The 23187-nt window shown below is 37.7% G+C and overlaps 1 protein-coding gene across 4 annotated transcripts in view; it reads right to left on the minus strand.

The window, feature by feature from the left end:
* ndst1b (N-deacetylase/N-sulfotransferase (heparan glucosaminyl) 1b) overlaps window positions 1–23187 on the minus strand; it is a 255734-nt gene that overhangs the window by 66613 nt on the left and 165934 nt on the right. Inside the window, exon 4 of one of the 4 annotated variants that reach the window (XM_051934207.1) lies at window positions 12476–12531. The exons of the other annotated variants lie outside the window; for them this stretch is intronic. The gene's annotated coding sequence lies outside the window, so the exon portion shown is untranslated. The remainder of the gene's footprint in view (window positions 1–12475; window positions 12532–23187) is intronic. 4 annotated transcript variants of the gene reach the window in all.

Raw genomic sequence — 23187 nt, forward strand, 5'->3', positions numbered from 1 at the left:
TCTCATTAGGGGCATGCCCCGACGTTGTCAGGCATGCATACAAACACGTGGGGGGCCATACAAACTACTGAATATTAGGGATGCACCGATACCACTTTTTTGGAAAACGAGTACGAGTACTTGCATTTCAGTACTCGCCGATACCGAGTACTTGCCGATACCGAGTACTTAATAAAAACATGATTTAAATTTACAGGTAACAGCTTTAGTCATATAACTTAACAAAAAAAAACAAGAAACTCTCGTCTATCCACTGGGAGGTTAGGCTAATTAGCGACACGGGGCTAACACTGCTTGTCCAAATATTCGTGGTGAAACTAAACGCAGAGGAGGCTTGCAGTAGGCTGTGGATATGTTTTTTCACGGAGTCGTGTAGTTTAGGCAGCTCCGTGTCAGTCATGTAGCGGCGGCTTGGGACATCATATCTGGGCTCCAGAACATGGAGGAGACGCAGGAATCCCACATTTTCTACCTCCGAGAGTGGCTGGTCACTCAATGCAATGTACTCGATAATTGCCTGTGTTATTTTCACAGCACGTGGATTGTCTCTGGACATTTTCTCTTGTCTTGCAAGAGTTTGCTGCAGCGTGGGTTGTGTTGGTTTAGAAGCGTGGGTAAACTCTTTGTACTCGTTGTCGTGTTGGGATTTTGGGTGCTTGATTAAATTACTTGTGTTAAATGCGCTACCTTTTGAGCCTCCTCTGGACAATTTCGCTGAGCACAATTTGCAGTCCGCCTTTGTTTTGTCGTCTTCATTCACTTTGAAATAGTTCCACACGGCTGACATCTCTCGCCTCGCCTTCTCCCCGCTCTGAGCTGCAGCCGGGGCCTGGGGGCGGGCACTCGGCGCCTGTGATTAACCCCTTACACGCCGCTCAAACATAGACATTTCTCAGACCGTGGTATCGGTCCCCGGTATCGGGGGACTTTTAACGAGTACGAGTACTTTAGAAAATGTGGTATCGAGGCCGATACCAGATACCCGTTTTGGTATCGGTGCATCCCTACTGAATATGATTTGGAGTTGCTGCAATGAAATTTCGAGAAAATGGACTAGCCTGCTGCATCATTTTTTTAACCTTGATTTTCGGGGTGTCTTTGAATTCAGCCCTCTGTATGTTAATAATTTTCATTTCCATCAAACGATGTGGCATCTTTTTGTTCCTAGCACATTACCAGTCCATATCAGTAGAGATATCCAGCAGGAGTTTTTTTTCCCCCATTGAGATTTGATATGTTTTCAAAGTGTTCCTTTAATTTTTTTGAGAAGTTTATAAAGATGTAATGGGAATAATATGCTGCTATGTTCCCGTTTTGTTCCTGGTAATACATTTCATTTTATTCTTTTGTTTATTCCCGCAATCATTATCATAATTAAATGTAGCTAAATGCAGTTTAACCTACAGCAATTTATTGCAACAAATATTATATAACACTAACACTTTTTTCTATGTGTTCAGGTGACTATAACTCTTTTTACTTTGCACGTTAACAAGGTAATGCATATGTAATTATGAAAAAATTCCACCACCGTTTTCGACATCCCTAAGTTCGAAAATATAATGTTAATATAAAGTTTGATTATAGAGATAAATGATTGTGTATCGATATTATCAATTAGTTATGATGAAAAACAGTATTTGAGAAATACTGCACAACTGGAAGTGGTTCTGATGACCTTTTCCTATATCTCATTATACTAGAAATTCGAGGGGAGCACACTTCCATTTTTTTTGGACAGGGTCACAGAGTTAGCTGCATGAGAGACCAGGTCCAGGTTGAGTATTAAATGTTCTACACATTGTGAGACAAGCATGGTATGCGGTAAGATGCAGTAGAGCAGCTATGGAGTTATCCTAGCACCGCTGCTGTTAGAGAAGTCAAATCACTGCCAACCTCGGTGACAATAATCTATGTACTGTATGTTTCTCATAATCGTCATAACGAAATATTTTTTGGTCCCATGAATTTCCTTACAATGGGATTCCACCTGTACATGGATATAAGCAGTGAAATAATAAAATCAAATAGCATTTTTTCTTTTCCACTCCATTTTAGCTTATTTTGGCATGAGGTTTTAGTGTGTTGTAAGTAATAAATTAAGCACTCACAGGAAAGTCAACTGGATAATTAAAAGCAGAAAAATATTAATTACATTGACAACAATGAGCACTGACATACAAACACAAACTGAACTGTTGAAATGGAGACAGTAACTAAGGCTACGTCTACACTAGTAAATTTTCATTGAAAAGCAGCATTTTTTTAACAAAAACTATTTCAGTCCACACTAGATTTGTCACATTGTTTTTGAAAGTCTCTCCATCCAAAATGACCAAAACCGCATACAACATAGAGGTTTGTAATCCTTGAAGGAACGACAATACTGACAGCAATGGAATTTATCGTAGAACTGTAGTGACTGGTAATTATTTTCATTTTGCAGCATTCAAATTGTGCAAAAAGTAATTTAAATGCATACAGGTAAGTAACATAACAAGTGCCATGGAAAGCAACTCTTCTGTGCCTGCCATGTTGGAATATGTTTTATTACATGATTGGTGACCATTCAGGGAATTAAACATTGTAATGATTAGAGTGTCTTTTCACCCATCCACACTACAACACTAAAACTGGAGTTTTAGAAGTGTATGGCTCTGGAAAGAATTTTCAAAATAATCAGCACTTGCACTTCCAAACAAAAACAGTAATGTGATGGGGCCTAAAATTTGCTCTGTCAAAATTTGAGTTTGGGTAGGCCCAGGATCTTTTTCACTAATTTGAAAGCTCACAATGGCATTAGGTTGACTGACATCTAACAGCTCACAAGGATCTCAGTCAAATCAGGCAACATGTGTACAAGAAACACCTGGATATACAACAAAATAAATATAGTTTAAAGAAAATGTAGACAATACAGGTGATGCGTTACATTTTGCAGCACATCAAAAATTGTAATGTCTAGTAATGTTGTCAACAATAGTAGCTGGTAAAGGTATTTTCAGATATTCCTTTTTATTTAGCAATCTAATGCACCATTATCAGAAGTCATCACCACGATCAAAACTTAAATACAAAAATCAACCAATCCCCATTTCTCGAAGTAGTCACCTCCTCAAGAAAAGTGACTTCTGTCTCAAGTCACAGTGCCTTCCCACACTACACTTCAAGGCAGCCCCTGGCAACATAATGTCACTTAGCCATGAGTCGCTTTCTCACGTCCCCTGCTACTCTGTATCTTTATAAGAACAGCTTCAGTTGTAAACAACTCCTCTTCTTTTTAAGAGGCAGCTGTCAAAAGAGGTGCTTCGCCAGGGTTACTGTTATATGCTCTGGATTATTTCTATGCATATTTAGCCCTCATTGGGAATGCAATTATGAAGTGTATCTATGCAAATCTTATACATCCTATATAAGCATTTAACACTAAACATACATTTAAAAATATTTAGGAAAAAAATGACATATAAACTTTTGGGACAAAGAGTGCATTGCTGTTTAGGTGAGTAGTTTATTATTAGCTGGCAAGATGCTAGCAATTTTCTCAACTAATCTACTGATCAATGCATGGTGCTCCCAATTCCACCAATATGTAACATATTGCAAGGTATTTTGTAGTTTTACTGTACATGGTGCTTTATTTCAATAATATATAGGTATTTAAAGTACACTCTGCTGGTCAATGGGAAGGGCACTATACAGAAATAAGTATAGAAATTGCACAAAATTAGACATTCATAAGACCTATCATACTTGTTTCTTTCAGCACACAGCTGACAATCTTCAAGCAAGAACACAGTAGTCTGTTTTTACAGATTGAGCACAGTGCTGAAAGCTTCTGGAAGCACATAGATTATATTCTGTTGATTTATGACAAATTATTTTATAACTGCCCTTTTCTAGCCTTGTGCATAAATATGCAAAGTGGCCTGCTCCGGATGAATGGCTCTCCTTATGGAGCAATGTATCGTATGTTTCTGTCACATGAACTCCAGTTAATATCAGCTAACTGTCATCTGAAAGCGGAATTCAGTTACAGAAATTTATTTACTCAACACTTCAATCCAAAGAGACTTCAAAATCATAAATGCATAACGACAAATTCTCAGGCAATCGCATGAGTAGTGAGCACAATAATCAGTCTGAGTCTAATCCTGCAAAGGATTTCAGGCATGTGTTCCCATTGACGGTTAACATGTAACGGTCGTCTTGATATAAAAAGTATCCCAGGGTGCATCTGATCGGCAGGCTTGAGTGGAGCACCAACATAGAGGCTGTATACAAGAAGAGTCGGAGTTAGACTGACCTCTGTGCCTGTGCCCCCCGGGAGGAACACTGAGGTTGTTTGGTGTATGCAGGCCACTCCTGTTTTCTGTTGGTCTGTAGTAGCTAGTGGATTTTTCTATGCAGTAGTGTGCTGGGGAAATGGCATCACCTGCCTAATGATAACAGACTAAAATAACTGATTAAAAAGACTGGTTCAATATTGGGAGTTATGCAGGACTCACTGGAGGAAGTGGTAGAACAGACAGTCACTCAAGAGGTTGCTTACTATTCCAGACAGTGACTCTCAGCCCCTGTATGAGGTTTTAGAGAAACAGAGGAACACATTCAGTAACAGAGAGGGACAACTGTGTTGAGTCAAGGGGTACCATGTGAGGCTGTTTCTACCATCAGCCATCAGGCTCTGTAATGGGTCACACCCTTTGCCTAAGCTGGTCTTGTTCCATTTCTGCTGAATGGTACTGAACTGATCTAGGAAACTTCTTAACAGATGATGATGTTATGTGCCATATACTGTGCTGATTACTAACTGAGGTGATGCGTGTTAGGAGTACATGGCAGTTTTTTTTTAGTTAAAAGCAGTGTGCTCAGGCTCAAGGGGTGATTAACACTAGAATTACCAGAGCCTACGAAAAAACTTGTAGATCCGGCCCACCTTAAATCCGTTCGCACCTCTCTGTCAGTGTTTTTTGTCCTGTAAATGTTCCGATAAAGACAAGCAGCCTGCTATTCTATCCCTCCATGCCGCAGAACATGCATGCACAAAGTTCTCCCAGCTCATGCTTTCTTTGATTATCTGGGAGTGAAGTGCTGGAGTTTTAGAGTGGAAATAATAGATCGTTATTTGGAACACATGCATTTCATGTGTGTTCCGTTTCTACAATAATCTGTGAAAACACATTGTTAAAACAGAAACATTTTTCATATTTTAGTAGTAAATGACAAAATGTTAGCATGAACTATATAATGTGTGAAACCTGAAGTCCAAAGATCAAATAAACACTTTCACAAAAGGTTCAAGGACAATACAGCAGCTTCCGTGACGTAGCAGTAAGATTTGCTGACTTGTACTCAAGAGTCCCCGGTTCGATCCCGTCTGCCTCCTATATTTACCGTTTTCAATAATGAGCTGCTCTTACTGTTAATATCATACAGTATACACATACATTTGGTTTGCGTCTGTAACAGACGGTGTACATTTATAGGACTTGTAAAAGTTACCTTTTTTTTTTTCACTTTTATTCTCTCAGTCACGATCACGATACATACTACCCCACCCCCACCCAGGGATCCGACGCTGTTAGTTTTTATTTGAAACTGGGAGTAACTGTAGATGTGAGTGGTGTTTTGAGGCAATGGAACTGGACTTTCTGTGATCTGGAAAGATAAAAGCTGACACACAAATGCTGGTGAATCATGCCTTCTTCATATATCACTGTCTCTTGATTTTTTTATTCAGTTTTATTGAGTGTTCCTGCTCACGCTGAATTAGTATGCACCTTATGGTCTATGTCAAAAAAAAAACAAAAAAAAAAACAGAGACAGGTATGTATGATATTTGGAATTATTAATTTTATGACCTGTATAGTACATTTCGGAAAACATTGTGGCATGGATGCAACATTATTCATATTATTCATATTCATTCACATAACATCTTGCAGATGTAATCATTGACCGTGCGTTTTTTTTTTTTCCTTCCCGATCTTGCCAGTCCCCATGTTGCTGTATTGTGCTGTTTCTTTTGTATTCCAGGACATGCAGAGGAAAGAATAGTACAGAGAGGTCAGTTCAGCGCTATATGCAATCATCAAATTCAAATGTTAACAGTTCACACACACGCAAGGACCGTTCTTCCTACATTTACGACATGTGTACCTGTTGTCTGGGTACAAAAAGAAAAAATGCCAGCTGTGGGCAACCCAGCATCACACTGACATCCTGTACTTTTAAAATGAAATGGGTAAGCATGTGGAAAACTAATTACTTTACACTTCGTAAAAACCTACATTTTCTTAAGTGAGTTTATAGATGATTCTTGTTATATGTGTATATGCACCTTGTTAGTACACTTAAGATTATTATCATTCTTGTCATCTGTATACCTTGTGCCTTTTGTCTGCTGTTGTAGCCCTGCCATTTCCTTTATGATTAATAAAGTTTCTATCTAGTGTCAGTTTTTCATCTGTGCAAGTTAACTGGGTAAATCATGTGCCAAATGTTGCATGTTCTAGTGAAACACAGTTCTATAATCTCTTGGGAGCTCAAAATGCCAATATTAGCATTTTGAATGTGATGCATGTCAAAACTGCCAGTCTTTAAAGTGAGAACAGGAAAGGTTCAGTGTCCATGACGGAAGACTGCAATCCATATGGGCTGCCAAATTCTGGGTGAGCAGATGTGGTTTGCTATATATCCAAATGAACAATTTACTGGATGGAAAATTCATTGGATTCATTGCCTTCAATGTGGTTGCCTCCGTTTTTTTACGCAGGGGTCTCAAACTCACTTCTTAGATAGTCACATTAGGTTTTCATTCAAGCTAATTTCTTATTTGGGAGCCAGTTCTGCACGTAATGGAACATCACATTTAATTACATACTCAGCTTTCGTTTGCAGTGTTAGAAATAGTTGAAACTTTACTACTCTTCATAATTTCCACTCACAGTTTTTTGTACAAAGGAATGAAGTCAATTTAATTTCTTATTTTTTATATTTTCTTTCTGAAACAGCTCTCCAGGAAACAATATTCCAGAGCAGGTTTGGATAATGATGATTAAGGACATTTCACTGCAACTTCTCTCTCCATGAGAATTTTGTAGCTTAAGAAAACTGGAATTATTTTATCTTTTAGTATGGAAATTTGTTATTCTACTCTTTTCTTTTAATATTCAACTGATTATTAGCTTTAAAAACATGCAATTTGCAATGAACAGGTAGGTGCTAATCACAACAAATCAGTTGCTGATGTGTAGAGCACTTTGCTACTTAATCCTGTTTGTACTCGACAGAACAAACTCACTTTTTAGAAACTTATTTACAAAGCTATTTGATCACTGCAGACTACAATAATGCTTAGTATCAAACTATCCTAAGCACAAGGGCAGCATAGTAGTGCAGTAGTTAGCTCTGAATTCTGGCCCAGGCATCTGTCTTAGTTACATTTGTATGTTTCAACAAGTGTATGTGGGTTGTTCAGTAGTTGCCTTCCCACATTCCAAAGATGTGTCTATGAGATAAACTGGTGACATTAGTTTGGCCTGGTGTAAGTGATTTGGGTGTATGCCAAGTGTACTCAAGTAAGACTGGGTTGTCTACTCTTGGTTTGTGCCTTGTGCCAATGCTGCCAGGCTCAGCATCAAGCTCTGTGATCCTGAACATCATTAGACATGTTCAATAATGGATGAATGGATGGATAACTTGAATATAGCTTGTCATATTCACAACATGATGAAAATACATTTATTAGAAAGCAGTTTTAATTAATAGATGCATTATAGTGAAAATCTTCAGCTATTGTAGCACTTTGGAAACAGGACTGGTCAGTCAAACTACAAGCAGCTAGCTATAACACTATTTAGTTCATGACTATTTCCTTTGTGCAGCCAAATTAATTCTGCCTCTGACAATCTCTTACTACATTAAGGATAGACTTACCCAATTAGTACATCTAAATGTACTATTATTAGTCTTTCTCGGACAACACCGGTACACTATCCCTGTCGTCATTGTGAATTAAATGTAAAAATGAATGTTCTCGATGTCAAAAAAAAAAAAAAAAAATCTTACTCTGTAACAGACATTACGTGAATTTTAAAAATTGTAGGCCCTAGAAGAAGAAGATAGAGTTTTTAAAAGGTAGTTCTTATTTAAAAATGTGTCAAAAGTCTATCAATGTAATAAGCTTAAGTAGTTCTTGCCATTTGTAACCTAACTTTGTAACCTTACATTTTTAATACACTGGTATTATATTGTCTGCATACAACATTGCGCTCATTTGAGTAATGAAGACAAGTGAAAGGCTAAATGGACTGCAACAATAATCATACTCAACAAAAGTGAGAAAAATCCCCTTTGAGGGTTTTAGTACTTTGTTATTCATCAATCAGTTGTTCAATGTCTTGAGTTACAAAGATGCCTATGAACCCAGTAGAAGCTTAGATAGGTTATGAGAAGTTCAAGCAAATGGTCAGTACAAGAGACAAAAGCAAGGGAGAACATGACGTAAAAATAAAGGACAGAAAACAAAACAGTAACCCTCCTAGAACTCCAGGCCCACACTAACACTCTCTTCTCACCTCCAATATCTTGTACTTCTCTTGTTGACCCCTCAACAATGACAGTGAGTTTCACCTGTATCTGCACTGCTCATCACTAATTCTCACCATCTGGATATGATTTGAGGTGTAAACTAAACAGGAATTAGGTGAATTGAAACAAAACTGGTTAAAGAAAGTTAAGTGTTTAAAACTATGACAAAAAAAAAAAAAACACATTTCTGAATTTCTTTTTTCTGAATGCAGAGCAAGAAAAGAAAAAGGCCATCAAAACCATTAGATTGATGAGACATACAGTAAGTGTGACCCACTGATTCATGAAACTAGTTGGATTCAAAGTCTGCAGCCAGGACTGAGCTTGGAAAATCCTGTTCTAGACCAAATAATATATGCCTGGCCATATGTAAAAACTGGCAATGATAAATACAATGAAAAATATCTAAACTTTGCCGAGAGACAAAGATAGAGGAAATGGTACACAAGCAAGCATAACAAAATGTAGAACAAAAAATGAATGCAGTATTATGGTTACAAACACACACATCTGCACCAGCCTTAAAAATTGTATTCTGTATGAAGGTTGTCCAACTTGGAATTTCTGGTGTGTGTTTATTACCATCTACATATTCACTGCATTTCTTTATGGATGTTGTGTATCTTTATGCAATATACTACTTGGGAATATATGTGTGAGATTCACAGTTGTAAAATTTGAAATGCCATATATATATATATATATATATATATATATATATATATATATATATATATATATATATATAGTATATATATAGTTTTATTCAATACAGAATGCAGTTCGAGTAAGTTGTTCAGAAATCAGGATGGAGTCCTCCCTGCAGCATAGAGGTGCCCCGGATTCCCGCAGGGCATCATGGGAGATGGAGTTTGGATTCACAACCCTGCTGGAGACCGTGGGTGCCACCATGTAACACTGCAGGGAGACGGAGGGATTTTTTTTTTCCGTATAGCCCGGAAGTACTCCCAAGTCACGGGGACAGAACAACAGAAGTACTTCTGGGCTGAAGAAAAAGGTAAGTCTTCATCTGACCCGGAAGTGCTATTGAATCACATGGACTGAAGGACAGGAGCAATTCCAGGATAACGACTATATAAAGGACTATGAGAGACCCAGCAAGCTGAGCCAGAGTTGGGAGGTAGTGTGACGGAGCTGCTGGGAGAGGAGGATTGATTTATTGTATTGTGATTATTGATTTATTGTTTATTGGGTTGATTGTGGTGCCTACTGTGGCACAATATCAAAAGGAAGAAATTAAAAATATTTCTAGTGCTTTTACTTGGTGACTTGGATGTTTGTCTGCGGGTTTTGAGGAGCGACAATGCCCTCTGGTGTCACAATATATATAATTTATATATATATATATATATATATATATATATATATATATATATATATATATATACAGTAATCCCTCACTATATCGCGCTTCGCGGCTTCACTCCATCGTGGATTTTATATGTAAGCATATTTAAATATATATCGCGGATTTTTCGCTGCTTCGCGGGTTTCTGCGGACAATGGGTCTTTTAATTTCTGGTACACGCTTCCTCAGTTGGTTTGCCCAGTTGATTTCATACAAGGGACGCTATTGGCAGATGGCTGAGAAGCTACCCAGCTTACTTTTCTCTTTCTCTTGCGCTGACTCTCTCTGATCCTGACGTATGGGGATTGAGCAGGGAGGCTGTTCGCACACCTAGACGATACGGACGCTCGTCTAAAAATGCTGAAAGATTACCTTCACGTTGCTATCTTTTGTGCAGCTGCTTCCTGAAACGACATGCTGCACGGTGCTTCGCATACTTAAAAGCTCAAAGGGCACGTATTGATTTGTGCTTGAAAAACAAACTCTGTCTCTCTCTATCTCTCTCTCTCTTTGTCTGCTCCTGACGGAGGGGGTGTGAGCTGCCGCCTTCAACAGCTTTGTGCCGCGGTGCTTCGCATACTTAAGCCAAACAGCCCTATTGATTTGTTTGCTTTTCTCTCTATCTCTGTGACAGTCACTGCTCCTGACACGCACTCCTTTGTAGAGGAAGATATGTTTGCATTCTTTTAATTGTGAGACGGAACTGTCATCTCTGTCTTGTCATGGAGCACAGTTTAAACTTTTGAAAAAGAGACAAATGTTTGTTTGCAGTGTTTGAATAACGTTCCTGTCTCTCTACAACCTCCTGTGTTTCTGCGCAAATCTGTGACCCAAGCATGACAATATAAAAATAACCATATAAACATATGGTTTCTACTTCGTGGATTTTCTTATTTCGCGGGTGGCTCTGGAAGGCAACCCCCGTGATGGAGGAGGGATTACTGTATATATATATATATATATATATATATATATATATATATATATATATATATATATATATATATATATACACACACACACACACACACATATATACTCAGACATTATATATAATTTAAATATATATATCCCTACAGATTAAATCTTTAAAGCTGTAGTGAGTGTAGACAGAAAGTTGAGATAAACCTGGAGGGGTGGAGGTACACACTGGAGAGAAGGGGAATGAAAGTCAGCAGAAGAAAGACAGAGTACATGTGTGTGAATGAGAGGAAAGGTGGTGAAAGGGTGTGACTGCAAGGAGCAGAGGTGGTGAAGGTAGATAAATTTAATACTTGCCTTCAACAGTGCAAAGAAGAGGAATGTATGGCAGAAAGGTGGAGAAGAGAGTGAAGGCAGGGTGGACTGGGTGGAGAAGAGTGGCCAGAGTGATTAGTGATAGAAAAGTACCTAAAAGAGTGAAAAGGAAGGTCAATAAAATTGTAGTGACACCAGCTATGTTGTGTGGTTTGGAGACAGTGACACTGACGAAAACACAGGAGGCAGACCGGGAAGTCATGGAGTTGAAGATGCTACAATTTTTACTCAGAGTAACACATGTAGACAGGATTAGGAATGAGTATATTAGAGGGACAACACAGGAACAACAGTTTGCTGACCAAGTGAGAGATTCTAGATTGAGATGGTTTGGACACATGCAGATGAGAGGTACATTGGGAAAAGAATGTTGAGGATGGAATCGCCAGGCAAAAGGAAAAGAGTAAGGCCAAAGAGGAGGTGTATGGATGTGGTGAGGGAAGACACGAAGACAACCAGTGTGGCAGAAAATGAAGTAAAATACAGGAATAGATGGAGACAGATGATCCCATGTGGCGACCCCTAAATGGGAGTAGCCGAAAGAAGAGAAGAAGATTTAGAGCTTCTACCCAGCTAGTATGTTCCTCAAAGGTAATAATTTCTTGACAAAAATAAAAATAAAACGATATTCTTAAAAAGATAAGCACCTAAAATAACATTTTTGTCTAGTCCATCATTATTGGAGTCCAAGTTGGACTTCACACTACGCATTATATTGTTAATCAGCTAAACTCCTTGAAGGCTAATGACATGGATGTTAAAAAGTATTTGTTGTAAACTCTAAAAGGAATGTGACAAATAATGAGCTGCAGCCAACATTAAAAGCCTGGCATGCAGATGCAGAGCTAAGAATTATTTGTGTTGCATGTCATATGGCTTTGCAGCTTAACTAACCTGTGCAGTATTAATTTACTTCCTCCTAAAGTCCCAAATGAGGGCAAGGGTACAACAAATATTGACATCTGCTTTCTGTAATAAGGGTTGATAAAAACACTGAAATAACAAACAGGGTTCACTTTAAGCTCCTAATGAGGTAATATATACATATTGTGTACAGACCATGGCTCTCTTGTGGCTCATGCAGCAAAGGTGCACAGTCAGTCTGGTAATGAGTCATAATGTCGGCCCTGCTGGGGAGGGCAAGCGCAACGAAAGAGAGAAAGAGAGAGAGAGATAAAGCTTCAAATCAGAAGTGCTGGCTTTCACATTGTTTACCTGCTATTTTAATGTCACATCACTCTCTTGGGGTCCAGTTAAGGGAAATGAAGCTACTAGGTAAGGGGGAGAGAGAGAGAGAAAATGCTGCAGTCAACATATTTAGATACATTTTTCTAATGTGTGCAATTCTTTATTGTTTTATCAAGCAAGTGCAGGAAATTGATGGCAGGAATAAAAAAAATAAATTGTTTTTGTCATATGAATGGTGGAAATATTATGCTTTGACTTATGGCTACATGATACATTAATGATAAACAGTAGATACTGCTGACCTGAAATGGAGAAAAAAAGCACACAAATCAAAACAAACAAACAAACATGGATCCCAAACTGAGCAACCTTGGCCATCTCCAAATTCAGACTACTGCCTGGCCATAATGAAGAGTTAATAGATATTTATTTCTCCCTCTATGCAGTTTCCAGAAACAAATGAGAGATAAAAATACAGACTATTAAATAAAAAAGGTAGGCATTAACATTTATATTCGTATAATTATAGTTATAAAGTATTGGTCTAGAACCAAGGGTGGCACGGTGGCGCAATGGTAGCGCTGCTGCCTCGCAGTTAGGAGACCCGGGTTCGCTTCCCAGGTCCTCCCTGCGTGGAGTTTGCATGTTCTCCCCGTGTCTGCATGGGTTTCCTCCAGGCGCTCCGGTTTCCTCCCACAGTCCAAAGACATGCACGTTAGGTGGATTGCCGATTCTAAATTGGCTCTAGTGTGTGCTTGGTGTGTGGGTGTGTTTGTGTGTGTGTCCTGCGGTGGGTTGGCACCCTGCCCGGGATTGGTTCCTGCCTTGTGCCCTCTGTTGGCTAAGATTGGCTCCAGCAGACCCCAGTGACCATGTGTTCGGATTCAGCGGGTTGGAAAATGGATGGATGGATGGTCTAGAACCAAATATGTTGTCTCTCTGATATATAAATGTTAATATCATCAAAATTCCATAATTTGTAGTTCTGCGGTGACATTATGCCTTATCTGGGGCAACCAACATTTTTTTTTTTTTTTTTTATAATCTCAATGAATACTTACGTGCGTTTCTTCCCAATTGCTATCTAAGTAGCACATTCAAAACACAGTTTACTCCTGACATATGTTTTGAAAACTGAATCATTCTTTCTGCCTATTAGTTGGTGTAGTGATTGTTCTGTTTAATTATGATAATGAAAAGAGTCACCAGCCTGCTAACTTGTTACACAACCCCTTTAAACAGTCTGTGTCAAACTTTTTAAAGGGACAAGTGACTTTAAGCCACAAGAGATTGAGCAATAACAGGTCTATTTATTTAGATTCCCTGTACAATAAATAGATAAATATATGCCAACCCATTGTCAAAAGGCTTGGGTATGCCCTTGGATCCCATCTTGAATGAAAAAAGGTGTTCGTAATGCATGAGGTACCTCAAGTAAATGTGGGTTATAAAACTTAACTTTGATATGCGTTACATATGATTACTACAGATCGGAGAGTTTACAGAGAGTTTCTTTGATCAGCCCTAATTCAATCATTCATTCACAGAGTCTGCTCAAAAAGACAGTTAATCATCTATGGGAAGTAAAAGCTGTACTAAAAAAAAAAAAACAAATGTACCACAAGTCACAACAAATTTGCAAGAATATTTGGTATCTTGTTCAGAAAAGTCAAGTATGTCAATGCTACAAGCAGCTCAGGTGTTGGGCTTAGCACTAAAAAGTGAAAACTGAATATTGGCATTTATGCTACAGCCCACTGAGACGCATCAAGGAAACCGCATCCCAAAAATGTCAACTTTATAAACTGCGGAGCCAAATAAATAGGAGCAGAATCATAGGTCTATGGCCAGCGTTCAATTATTCTGCATATTAATAATAATAATTCATTACATTTATATAGCGCTTTTCTCAGTACTCAAAGCGCTATCCACACAGGGAGGAACCAGGAAGCAAACCCACAATCTTCCACAGTCTCCTTACTGCAAAGCAGCAGCACTACCACTGCGCCACCTGTGAGGACATTACGGCTCCTGTGGGTTGAAAAAATGTGACAATGTGGAGGGTCAGTCAGTCAGTCATTTTCCAACCTGCTATATCCTAACACAGGGTCACGGTAGTTCTTCTGGAGCCAATCCCAGCCAGCACAGGGCGCAAGGCAGGAACAAATCCCCAGGCAGGGCGCCAGCCCACCGCAATGTGGAGGGCGTTGCTTACAATAACTGCATGAAGGCTCCAGGTGCACATGTGAACAATACATGAAGTTCAGAGAAACAATACAAGGGAAACGACAAATCATTGTTGGTTTCCTCAATTTATAGAGATGTGACACCATCCCTACATCAAACATGAAAATTGCAACTCCATTTGTAGCAAGGTTCAAATGGAAGGAGTCCACCTTAAAAAGGTGATACCTTCACTGGTAAAAGAATGTTTAGTCTCTTAACCCAAAGGAATCCTCCTTTGGCTCCAGTGGCTAAAATGCTTAATTTGTGCACTCTGCACTGGATATGGACCTGGATTTACATTCCAGGAAACCAGTAAGGACAAGTTGTGAAGAAAATCTGGTTACACTGGAGCTTTGACCCAGACTTGCCAATGAGATGCATTGTGAGAAACACTATACTGTGGACAGTGAGATTGTGTGAAGGAAAAGTGCAGTTCCGTTCAAGTGGAATGAGCTAGCTATGAAGAAAAGACATCCTTGAAGTCTGAAACTCAATTAGTCACTTGAGGACAGTGATGAGGAGTTCACTCAGACTCACAAGTTGAAAGTGCATGTAAGATGCCATCTCTTCCACTGTGTAAATATATTAAACATTTTTATTTCCTCTGTGTAAGATTTCATGTGGATTCGTTTTTCAAAAGACTTTTGTCTATCGTGGTACCATTGAGCACAAATGGGATCCAGCCTGACAAGGGTTTCATTCTACTGCAGGGCACACTAACACAAATATCAGGGCCATTTATAGTCACCAATCAATCTTTTTTGCACTTTTTTTTTTAGATGTTGCTGGGAACAAGAGAACATAGTGAAAACTCACACAAAAACTTACTAACTCCACACAGGCAGTGCCCATGCTGGGATTTAAATTTAGAACTTGGAAGCTGTGAAACAGCAGCACAATCCACTGACCTGTCATGGCACCTGATTTACAGTTAAAATTAACAAGAATCTGAATTTTGTTTCAGTCTATCTGTAAAACCTCTCATAATTATTTTAACTTTGGATGATCTGTAAATTCATTTTACATGTTTTATATTGTTTAAATTATTTTAAGTGGAAAAAATGCAATGGCCTCAGCCCAATGGGTGTGTATTATATTATATATATATATATATATATATATATATATATATATATATATATATATATATATATATATATATATATATATATACATAAATAAATAAATAAATAAATTCTGGAAAGGTTTCGTGCACCATAACAAGTATACTGCTATGCCTAAGCCAGGTTTGTACCTATTTTGCCCCATGCCTTGGACTCTCACTGTCTTCTTATAAAATACGCTACCGTGGCTGTCCGTTTGTCTGTCCAGGATATTAAATCACATGTAGCTTGCAAACCGTTTGACCTATTTTCCTGATATTTGGTACACATATACTATGTGACGTCTACTATCCGCTTTCGGGGTGATGATTGACCTCCAAGGTTATCCTCTTTTTATTTTTATTTTAGTTTATTGTAGAATCAACTCTTGGCTGCGGCCAGCAGGGTGGCCATGCACCACATACATACGTGTGCCGTTCTCATCCCTACCACCTTCACCGTCACTTCCCCTACCCCTTAAAATCTTAAATCATTCTTGAGGCAGATGGAAGGCTTAAGTGAAAAATTAAGGAAAACGTACTAAGTAATTGCAACACAAACACTGATTTAATCAGTTTTAACGTGAAAAGATGCCGACGGAAGAAGAGAAGAAGTGGGCCGCTAGGGTGGAGAAAAGAAGAGCTGCTCAGGAAGCAGCAAGTGCATTAACCTCTGAGCAAACAAATGCTAAACATACAGAGAAAGAGGATGAAAACTATGAATGCTCAAGTCGAGTGTATTCACTGCACGTTATCGTGCAGTCCGCCATTACTGATAGTTTGATAACTAACCTTCCATGAGGTGCTACAGTAAATACTTTTTGAAGGCAAGACCAATAACATTATACGCATTACTATGATCAAATGATTAATATTTTGCAAAGCCTCCACTATTCATGCAAGTTGTTGGCTAACGCACAAGTACTAGATTAGCTGGTTCTTTATTATCCTGGAGGGAAAAACTCTTTTATAATAATTCATTCCATCACATAGTCTGACCTCAGCTTTTTAACAGTGTAGGCTTTACTTTTCTACGAACTTCACAGAGATTCTCACTGTGGTTATTGTTTCAAATGTATGGGTTCTGTTTCTGCATTCCTAAGTTTCGGAGGCTTTGAATGCTATTTTTATTTTATTACTGAAGTAAAATGTGCTACAAATAACAAGTTTGTTAATAGTGGGAATCCCATTTTGTACCTATTAGATGTCAATGTCAATTTATTTATATAGCACATTTAAAGCAACATAGTAATGCTGTGGCCAAAGTGCTTTACAATAATAGAATAAAAGAAAAACAAAACAATTAACATAAAACATAAATACAAAAAAAATATATGAACATAAAATACATAATAAATAGAAGTCATGTTATATACATAAAAAATAGATGTTATATAATCACAAAGAGGAAACCATCAGTATTACTGAAAGTCACGGAATGCAAGTGAATAGAAATGAGTCTTTAATCTTGTTTTGAACAGTTCAATTGTAGACGACTCCTTTATATGATGAGGTGAAGAGTTCCACAGGCGAGGCGGAGCAGCTGCAAAAGCCATGTTTCCCTTTTGGTTTTACACTTGGTACAAGGGACAACCAGAGACAGCTGACCAGAAGATCTAAGCACTCTAGATGGCTGATGTAAAACACACAGTTCAGATAAATAGGCAGGAGCAAGCCCATGTAAAGATTTAAAAACTAGCAGCAAGATTTTAAAATCAATTCGAAAACTGACAGGTAGCCAGTGTAAAGAAGCTGAAATAGAAGAAACAGAGTCATACTTTCTTGCCCCAACCAGAAAGCGAGCAGCAGCATTTTGGACCAACTGTACCCTGTGTATCAGGGATTTGTTAATCCCAGAATACAGCGAGTTGCAGTAATCGAGGTGGGAAAAAATAAACGCATGAGTAGCTATCTCAAGATCCCTAGAAGATAAAAAAAGGCTTTATCTTACCTAATAGACAAACTTGGAAAAAGCAACTCTTGACTACAGAATTTACTTGTTTCTCAAAAGAGAGGTTACTATCAAAGGTAACACCAAGATTGCAGACTTGAGGTTTGGAAAAGACAGAGAAAGAGCCGAGAAGTCCAAGACCAATTTGGGCTTTAGCTGATGGACCCACGATAAGCACCTCCATTTTATTTTGATTTAGATCAAGAAAATTATTAGCCATCCAGGATCTTAGGTCAGACAGACAGTTGTGGTGTTGATTTGTTGTAGACAAGAATATAAACCTGAGTATCATCAGCATAGCAGTGAAAAGAAAATTTCCTAAAAATCGCTCCAATAGGGTGAAGGTATATAGAGAATAAAATAGGACCCAAAATGGATCCCTGAGGAACACCATATTTAAGAGGAGCAGTAGATGAAGAAGAGGAAATAAAAGTCACTTAAAAGTGTCTACCAGTTTAAAATGACCTGAACCAGTTAAGAGCAGCCCCTTTAAGCCCAACAAGATGTTCAAGTCGCAACAGCAATATCTCATGGTCAATAGTGTCAAAGGCAGCGGACAGGTCAAGGAGGAGAAGGACTGCCGCATTACCTGAGTCAGTAATAAGAGAGATGTTGTTGAACACTTTCAGGAGTGCTGTTTCAACACTATGATAACGCCTAAAGCCAGATTGGTAGATCTCAAATAAACTATTGGAGTTAAGGTGTTTCAACCAATTGATTATAAATAATTCTTTCTAGAATTTTATTTTATTAGATCTTCTGTTGGAAGAAGAAGAAAGAAAAAAAAAACAACAATTTGTATACAATATTTAAAAACAATTAGAGGAGTAAAGACAGCAGAATGTTTCGTTGATTTTCTCAAGAAAGAAGAACATATTGGAGGACAAAATTGGAAAAAATTTCTGGTGTGGCAGAGAGAAAGAAGGATCAAGGCTCCTAATTAAATGACATGCTCCATTAACAACTAAAATTGGCTTACAAAAAAGAAAAAAAAAAAAAAACACTGCCTGGAACAAAAACCTGCAGGCACTGCGGCACTCAAAAACAAGGGCTGACTACCATTGGCTCATAATGGAGGAAGAAACATGTCCTTTGCATTTTTAAGCAGTTTTAAAATTTGTAATTTTGTTTGCCTGGAAGGAAAAAGAAGTCTATGCAAATTTACTAAGGTTAATTAAGTGGCACAAAAACTGAGCATAAAGGTGAATGCCTTCTCTCCAAATTCTCACAGGACCATTAGACAGCCTTGGGGATATGGAGACAAAAAACCTGTAGCATCTCAGGTAAACAGTCTTAAATCCACGTAGGCAATTCATAGATGTTCACTCATTCCAAAGACATTATTGAATGTCACTTTCGACTATTGTCATCCAATCCAGGGCTGGTTTTTGCCATTTGCTCGTTTTTTAAGGACAAGCTTTGACCCCGGAACTTGATTAAGTGGATTTGATAATGCATAGAGAAATGGATGTATTAGGTTGTTGGTTGTTCCTTCCTGCATGAAAAAGCTACAGTATAACTCACACAGGATAGCTTTCTTTATGCCAGCAAGCTCTGCTTAACGTTAAATTACTTTACTGACTCTACATCCACACTCTAATAGTGATCCTCGGTCACATGAGCATCACAATTTTAAAAAAAGACAGCGCAACATACAAGTACAGCTTATGTGACAATAATAATAATAGAGCAGGTAATCTTTTTCTGAACATCTAATTTGGAGAAAGCAACAAAAAAAAATACACCACCAATATGGTTCTACCGATGACCAAACAAACAGAACGTCTTTTTTGGGTAAAACTCCAGCGTTAAAATGATTATTTCTTTTGAATTATTAACCGTATTGAAATAAAATATTGACAGCACATTGGTGTATTTTTTTTTATATTGCTGCCTCAGAGCTCTAGTGTCTTGGGTTCAAATCATGGCTTGGCAACTGTACAAATGCTCTACAAGCGTCTAGGTGGGTTTTTCTTAAATTACACCAATTTTCCTCTGATATTCCAACAACATGCAAGTCAGTTTAACTGGAAAAACTATACTGGCTCAGTATGTAACTGACTGGAGCTCTGCCAAGGGATGGGTCTGTGGCTGTTGGTTTTGTTTCTGGAATAGGAAGCAGGTTAGAAAATGGATGGAGGGATGGAAACAAAATGGTACAATTAAACACAGTAGTGGGTCTAACTTTGTTATTGTTCCACTTAGTCTTTTTTTAAATGTTTGTAATAGCTATTCTTGAAGGACAGGCATATTAATGAGGTGACAGAATATGACAAGTAGGCTTACGAGAACATGCACGAGAGAGGGAATACTGGTGAAGAAATATTCACACACACACACACACACGCGAATACCATGGAAAGTAACTGAAAGTGCACATTAGACAAGAGATAGAATAATTTAAAAATATTTGCTATTACTGGTCTTTGACAGGTAGTCTATTAATAAAGTGTCAGTTTAGCTTTAATCCAGTATCATTAACTGAGGGAATACAATTAAATGTTGGGGCACCAACCAGTTCACCCCTTTTAATATTTGTAAAGACCCAAAAAAAAGTGCTTGATGGTGTGAATAAACACAAATGAACAAAGGCAAATTAGCCCAACTGGACTGACAGTATTTTAAAGGTACATAAAGCGGTCCTGGTTCAGATGGAAGCTCTGTCCTATGGCCTGCTTTCTCCAGAATGAGACTATCCCTGCCAAGAGCATCTTAGCTTTATAGTGGCTAGACTGAAATGGGCAGAGAAACCTGCCCTCATTGGGCAGTTTCTCAGGACTGTGCTAGAAAGAAGAGATGATACAGTCAGCAACAGCAACCCATCGTGTCCTGGAGTGGTGAAGCAGTGTGATCTGGAAACACAGCAGCTAAATCTTTGGGGACTAGCACTGAGGATGAAAATTAGGAATGGATATCATGGTAACACTTTAGTTACTGCAAAACAGCATCTGCTACTCATTTACTCTTATGTAACAAGACCTTAACAAACGCTTCTTTTGGTCTTCATAACACATCAGTAGAAAGGTTATTCATGTCTGTGCATGATAGTAAAATGACTTGTTAACTGTGAAGGATTCACAGGTCTTATACTAAATGTGTAATATCAAGAGATTTGTGCCTAAATTAAGCCACCTCAGTTTTGTTAGTAGGACACATTGCAGAAATGAATAAACACTTTTCTTAAGTTTTCTAGTGTTATGAAGACACAATGAAGTGTATGATAAGGTTCTGTTACAAAAAAGTAAATAAGCAAATGATGCATTTCTGCAGTACCTAAAGTGTCACTGATTTTATTTAATTCACATTGCAATAATGACTAATGTATTTATAAAACAATAAAATTATCAATTATCCGTGGTTCTGACCAGTTTCATGCGGATTCATATATGGGCTTAAAATTTAATAACAACTGTTGACCAGTGAAATGTGTAGTTTTTCATACAAAACAAGAAAAAGAAAAGCAAAAGTAACAGACTGTTTGTAATGCACTACATTTCATAATAACATTTAGTTACTACTTTGTAAGTAATGCATAATATAACTCAGATACTTTTAAAAGTAATGTTACCCAACACTGTCGGTGGCCTGTTTTATGAAATCAATAAGGTATTTAGGTTTTTAAAAGCCTTTTTCTAAAAAACTGTAAATACTGCTCAAATGATTAGCTTTGTACTTACAGAATTTTTTAGTTTTAAACCCATGACTTGGACCAAGACAGGAAAACTGAGATATACAGTAAAGTGAACTTTGGAGTTTATGAAGTGTTACAAGCTTAATATATATCAACATGTTAATATAGCTGTAGAAATAATCCACTCACTTTCATATTAATTATTTCTTTTACTTTTTGTTTCAACACCTCAAGGCTCATGAATGAAAAAGAAGTTTCACATTTGAAATTCTGAAGCTGCTACCCCTTTGTTGTTAAATGAGATTAATGCCCTAAGGAATTTTCTTTTTTCCTCAAGTAACAGTATTCCTTGACTACAAAGGCCTGATTGTCCAAATCTGGCAGGTACTAAGTTGTGTGTAGATATCATTTTCTCTGATTCATGAAACATGAAAGGTGCCCCAAAAAAGGAATGAGTCCTTACCTCAGTCATTAGGAAATAGGTACTGCCAATTTATTTAAATTTACATGTATGTTTTAAAAAGAATGTTCTCTATTGCTGGAGGATTTTATGAGAGACAGAGAGAGGCTTAAGGCCGTAAAGAGAGTTCAAGGAAAAAATAGTTCATAATTTGCATACTCAATTAAAATTTGTTTGGCAACCTTATTCATACGCTTGTGCTTCAGCAGCTGAAACTATGATCTATTACTGCATCTGGAATAGGGAAAAATAGCCTGCATTTAATAATGAGATTCTGCATAACTCACTCATGCTAAGCCAGCAAGCTTACAGTTTAGTAAGCCAAAAAGTGGATGCTATGTGTTTGAAAGATTAACTGTTCAGTAGCATTTTTTAGAAGGATCTGTTCTTTTTTTCTATAAATAAACTCTAGAAACTGTAAAATTCACATTGAGCCATGATTTCCTCTCTTGCCAACATGCTGACAGTAATAAATGATGTCCCTCCATATCCAAGGCAATACCATAGCAACAACACTCTCTCCACGGCAAAACCATAGCAACCATTCTTTCCATGGTAACCACACGACAACACGTTACTGGCTTAGTGTAAAGACCACAATGAATTTGGGTTAGGGTGAATCAGATTTGAAAAGTTGAATAGCTGTGTCCAGTTCCCACAAAAACATATGAAATGGAAACTTAACAGTGGAGAAAAAAAATGTATTTTATCAGTAAAACCCTTTAGAGATTAGGCTTCTTCAAATATAGAATCTGGTGAGTTGTTAATATTTTTCAATCTTATTAGAATTAATCACAAATGATGCATCATATTATTTTAAAGTTCAACTATATAATTATAAGTTGGGGGAAAATGATTGAGATCTCAGGTTTTACTATCTGCTCACTGTGGGTCTGTAACTAGTGAAGTTAAAAACTAAAAGTCTGTGTGTGTGTTTGCTTGTAACTTTTAAAAGCTACACTGTTAGTAGCATAAACCAGCTTGATCCTTCCTGGACAAGAATGTAGCATTGCCACATATGTGGTTTTCTTTTTATTTAGTGTGTTCTGTTTAATATTAGTGTTATGTTAGTAACAATTTCTGATGGAACAGATTCTTAGGTTATAACACAGGGTCTGTGGCTTTAAAGAGGGTTTGCACGGATGAGGAGGGGCTTGTGGGAGTTGTAGTTTGTGACTGTAGGCAATGTACATATATCCTGGAAGGGAAGGATATGACTTTTTTTTGGCCTTTTCATTTTTCCACACACTCAGGTATCAACAGCAACAAGAGACCTTTTTAAACTGCTACCTGAAAAATGGATAATACAATACACAAAGTCATCATTACCTTGGAGAAAATAAAATGTTCCAAGATATCATCACGAGAA

The sequence above is a fragment of the Erpetoichthys calabaricus genome, chromosome 11 (genome assembly GCF_900747795.2).
Source record: "Erpetoichthys calabaricus chromosome 11, fErpCal1.3, whole genome shotgun sequence".
Classification (NCBI taxonomy): domain Eukaryota; kingdom Metazoa; phylum Chordata; class Cladistia; order Polypteriformes; family Polypteridae; genus Erpetoichthys; species Erpetoichthys calabaricus.